Genomic DNA, 5,792 nt, shown 5'->3' with positions numbered 1-5,792 from the left:
ATTTATTTTTTCTTGATGTATTGTTTTTTTTTTTTGTTTTGTTTTGTTTGTTTTTTTTCGCCAAATTCCATTATTATGATCAGTGATTGCTTTAGTTGGGCTCTTGACTCTTACCTTTTTTTTTTTAAGTAAATGTTCTTTCAGTGCTTGCAATAGTATTTCAGTGTAAACACTTATGCTTTTGAAAAAGAAATGTTTTAAAGCTAAGTTGGAGTAGATTACTTTTTGTGATGGGTGTCAAGCTATAATATATTTGAAAAATAAAACTAAATAATATTGAAGTTGATCTTTCACTATATTCATTCATATAAATGTTCTGTATCACAAAGGTACTGTGGCAGCATACATAAAGATTTAGACATCAACTCATACAAACCTCAACAATGGTGACAATAATCAAACAAATTCAGATAAACAGATCAACTGCAATGCATGCTGGGAATCATGAATGAGTTTTGTACTATGTTGATAGCCAGCATATAAATTGGGGAGTATTTATATACTTTTTGTGATTTATGTGTTTCCTACTTGTCTTTATTATCAACAAATATTTGTTGTGATAAAGATAGTAGATGATTTATAATAATTAGTAATGTTTTTTTTTTAATTTATGTACAGATGTTTTAACCATATATCTTCATATGCACTACTGCAGTGGCTCTCAATTCCAGTCTTCACGTACCACCGCTCTGCATATTTTGTATGAATCTTTTATCACTTTAGACACTTGTTCGACCGTAGGTGTCATGTGAAGTGGACATCACAGGATATTCCACCATGATTCTAGCTTTTGTCAATTATATTCAGATATTTAGAGGGGTATATTAGGTAAAACTTTACGCTTCTCTAGTAAGTTTCATCTGCGTGTGAAGAAACTGCATTTTCTTGGTCCTTAACTTCTTGTACAAAGAGATGGTTTACAATTTAGCAGTTAGTGAAATCTCAGTTTAGCAATTAGTGAAAAATGATTGATTTATTCAGCCATAAACATGACTTTTCTCAAAATATTTTGGACATTTTCAGAGTTCAGTTAGTTTCTTCATCGGTCAGTTTCCAGTCTTCCTTGTTCTACACTGGAAAAAAAAATGTTTTGTTGGCTCTACTTAGAAATTGTACTTCATGTGGTAACATCTACAATAACTGGTCTTGTTGAAATGAAATAAATAATTTAAGATTACTGATAATAACTGAATTCAACCAACCTGAAAAAAAAAAAAAAAAGTTTTATTGAAGCGTTTACCATTTAGGTAAAATTGACACCATTGTTGAGATTTGTGTTCTTGATCTTTGTGTGAGTCAAAAAAACACAGCTCAAAAGACTTTCTACACTATAAAAGAGAAAAATCATAATATCTGCTTGTCATGACATCATGAGACTAACAGCATATCGGACTCCTGATATGATCTGTGAGTCTGACTATTACATGGTGACTAAGTCAATAAGTAATCAAGATCTGATCACAGTTTCTCTCGCACCTGTTGCAATAACAAGAAATATGTAATCAAAGAAAAATTGATGCTGAGTATTCAAGAATCAAGAATCAGTTAAATCAAACACTTATCTCCACACTGGTGACTTCAAACTTGATTATTTTCAATAAAACATCAACATCTAAACCTCAATTCTCAATAAGAAGTTTAGTATGATAGAAATAAAGTCAGACTGGATTGTAATAAGTGTGTGAGAGATACGTTGGTGATTTTTTTTTTTAACTATTTCTTTTTTTTTTTTTTTTTACGGTGGTGCTGATAAGTAGCGCTGTCCATTGTGATTTTCACTTTGCTGCAACTTAAAATATCTAATCATTTCAAATCATAATTTCTCATTGAACCAACATTCACTAATCAGCATGGAGCAGGTGTGCAAGTTTTAAATGTGTTTGTTCTGAGCATTATTGGAAGTTGTGTGTTGGGTCAATGTAATGGATTTAAGTTGAAATAACATTATCTTGTTTTATGTTACATAATCTTGATTATGACTAGGTTATAACAACAAAATTATAATTATAGGTAGTATCAGATAGAAATACCTCCTTAAAGCAACAACTGCACAGGTTCACTTTTTACAGTGTAGTTGTCCCACAGTCATCAGTTACTATAGACATTCATGTTCACAGTCCACACTACAATGCGAAAATGGCGTTTTCAAATTTATCGACTTTTCAAAGTCGTTTTAAAACAGAAAAAGGAGAAAAAACGCTGTTGATAAAAATACCTGCTGCTTACTTGTGGACTAGGCCTCATTGTCTGTAATTGTTCGTGTTTATGTTTGAATGTTATATTTGTTTATGTTATGTTCGTGCTTGAGTTTGTCAAGGCTTTTGAGTTTGTTATAATAAATACCTTTATTGGGAAACCTGACCATTTCTTTTTCACTATCTTGGACAAAATATGATAGAAATGAATAAATGTTAGATGCAGTGAATTTTGGGGAAAAAAAAAAAAAAAATATTGCTCTGTTGTACCACACAGTAAAAAAAATGTAAACGTAAAAGAAAAAACAAACAAACAAACAAACAAACAAACAAACAAACAAAAAAAAACAGTGAAATGCATGGCAGCGCAGGGTGCCAAACGCTTACCATTAATGAAAATAATGGTTAAAGATTTTTTTTTAATGGACCATTTTGTTTTTTTTTTTGTTGGCTTGCAGAAGCAGCTATCAAACAAACACTGTAAAAGGTCAGATATCCTAAATTTTCTTAAATGTTCTTTTCTTTTCAAAAATTTGTTATTTTACAGGTATTGTCTGGATTATCTTCAGGAAACATTCTCTGTGAAACTAAGTTTTTTTTTTTTTTTTTTTTTGCAGTTAACCACTAGCTAGCAACAAGACGCATACAAAAACAAACTATCACTGCATCAGCAACTGCACAGTTACAGCCTTTAAATGAAATGACATGCAGCATAATATCAGTATTTCATTGTCTTCTCCTGGACTAAAGCACATGCTCTACTCTTCAGCACAGTGGTAACCCACAAAACTCAGAAACACTTTAAAACCCAAAAGTCAAGGGTCAAGAGCCCAACTAAATCAAATATTTATCTCCATAATGGTGACTTCAAACTTTATTATTTTCAATAAAACATTAACTTCTAAACATCCGCTAATTCTCAATAAGACGTTTTGTATAAAATAAATAAAGTCAGACTAGATGCTGAGATCTAGAGAGATCTGTTAGTGTTTCATGTTCTGTTGCTGTCAGTCATGTGAGGTTTAATTAATTAATTAATTAGTTAATGAGTTAATTTTACAGTGAAGGTAATTTAGAAAAAGCCTGTAAATTAACAGTGTTGTTAGCTTATTTATATAAAGAGATTTGACTTTTTTGTTTGGCACCCTGTGCTGCCAGTCATTTGACCGTTTTTTTTGCCTTTTGTTTTACAGTCAAGGTGCTTGATCATTAATTTCAGGAAATACCTGTAAAATGACAGTGTTTGTCAGCTTATTTAAATAAGGAGATTTTACTTTACTGCCAGTCATTTGACCGTTTTATCATCTAATGGATTTGTTATTGTATTAATTACAGATTTTTTTTTTTTTTTTGTATGTAATTTTACATTCATTTGTTTGTTTTAAGAAAACAGAAAACATATGTATAAAAATACAGTAGCTGTTCTGTATTAAAATGACTGCAATTCAAAATAAAAGAAAACAACCTGAAAAAATCACAGTTATTTCCTGTAAAATTACATTTTTTCTTTTTTTCTACTTTTTTTTTTTTTTTTTTTATAGTGTAGGGTTTGTAGAGGAACGAGCGAAAATGATCTGTTTGTAAACATTCAGGATGCACGTGCAGCATGGTTGCAGAAAACCCAGGAGAGATATACACGGATATGGTACAAAATACTATTTAAAAATAATGTGCATTATATAGATTAGATGTCATTTTCAAAATGTTATTCGCATATCACTAGAGCTTGTCACCCATGACAAGCACTGTTATTCTACGAAATTGACGTTAGACAGTGGGATAGTCTTACAGATCCAAAACAGAGATGATGTTTTTTTGTGGGCAGTTCAAGTGGCAGTCTATGGAGAAGAATAAAAAAAGGTCAATTTGATTTTATATTTCAAAATTCTGACTTTATTTTCGCAATTCCGAGATTATATCCTACACCTCTAGAAGAAAAACAACTCGTCATATCTCTTTTCCCCTCGGCTCAGAGTTTATATCCCACACTTCTGGCTTTTTTCCCCTCAGAAATAACAAACTCACTAGTTTTGTTGAATAGAGTTGTAAAGCCCGAATTAGGAGATATAAACTTGCATTTGTGAGAAAAAAAGTCAGAATTGTGAGATAAAAAAAAGGTATGTAAAAATGTTAATAGTAATAGGTTTACATAATATTTTATGCTGTAACTGTAGTTGCTAATACAATATGTCCCCTGTGAACAGCATATGTGAATATTATGTAGACCTATTGTTTAAATCAAATTTATGCTTTAAAAGTAGAGTAATAGCAGTTTTCATCCATAGAGTGTCCGTTTAAACATCTGCATTTAGCTTCAAATGGCGTCTTTGACTACAGTATTCTATAAAAATTATTTGCATTCCGAGTTTGACATCAAAAGGCACAAAAATATTTTTTTTCCTCTTATTTCATGGATTTTACCCGTTTACCTCCACTGGTTACCCGTGTTTTTCTGCAACCACTATGCGCACGCAGCTGCAAGTGACGTAACTGTGACGTCTACTCAAAATTGGTCTATTGGTTAAGTCCTCCCCTGATAGCTGAACACTGGTTCTCTCACTCTCAGTCATGTTGTAGAGATGTATATGCTACACCCTCTTCTGAAGACGGGGCGGGAATATGCAGCTCATTTGCATGTAAATTGATACACACCAAAACAGGTTTTTTTTAAGACACACCCCAAAATGACATTTTCCATGTTATAATAAAAGGTCCAAATGGTCCCTGGGGAGCAGTTGGGGGTTTGGTAACTTGTTCAAGGGTCTCATCTCAGTTGTGGCATTGAAGGTGGGAAAGAGCACTGTACATTCACTCCCCACCCCTACAATCTCTGCCGGTACTGAGATTCAAACCTATGACATTTGGGATACAAGTCCAACTCTCTAACCATTAGGCCATGACTGCCCCCAGTCAGTAACAAAATGAACAGTCTGTATTGTCATGTAACTCAAATTTATATTTGTATTAGTGCATTGTTTTAATGCATTTGTGTTGCATAATATCTTAATAAACAAAATAATAAACAATTGTGTTTTAAACCTGTTTTCTTACATTTCACAGAAGAAGAAAGCTCCATAACAAACTGACTCTGAAAAACAAATACTATATCAAGTCACCACCTGCATTTGTGTTTTTAAAAAATAACATAAATAACCCCGAACTGTTAGAGTTATGAAATGACCATTTTATTCAAGAAGTTAAGAAGGGAATGTTATGTTAGAAAAAAAAAAAAAAAAAAAAAGATATTTAATTACACAGGAAAGTCACTGAAAATAAACTTCATTGGAAAAGAACATCTAAACTATTGTTAGGTATACATTTGCATTTTAATTTGAATTTGAGAACGAAACGGTAGGCTTGGGCTCATGTTTCCATATCAGGGCGATGAACACATAAGCATCTAAACACACACAAAATTGTCTCACATAAGCAGTCATGTCAATAAGGATCACTGTATATCAGCTCACATCAGGTAAGATCTTTCTTTTCATAATGATCCTCATCAGTTTCTGTAAACTAAACCTGCAGCATGTGTTGATCATGTGTTCACATGTTTAAGTCTTTTTACATTTTAGGATGTATAAATCTTTATAAATT

General features: G+C 32.0%; 1 pseudogene; it reads left to right on the top strand.

The window, feature by feature from the left end:
* The first annotated feature begins 5,613 nt into the window (after positions 1 to 5,613).
* Positions 5,614 to 5,792, top strand: part of LOC127162831 (adhesion G protein-coupled receptor E3-like) — a 52,242-nt pseudogene continuing 52,063 nt past the window's right edge.

Source organism: Labeo rohita, chromosome 1 (genome assembly GCF_022985175.1).
Source record: "Labeo rohita strain BAU-BD-2019 chromosome 1, IGBB_LRoh.1.0, whole genome shotgun sequence".
Lineage (NCBI taxonomy): Eukaryota > Metazoa > Chordata > Actinopteri > Cypriniformes > Cyprinidae > Labeo > Labeo rohita.
Note: the sequence above shows the minus strand (reverse complement) of the source record. Positions and strands in the feature narration are given on the sequence as shown.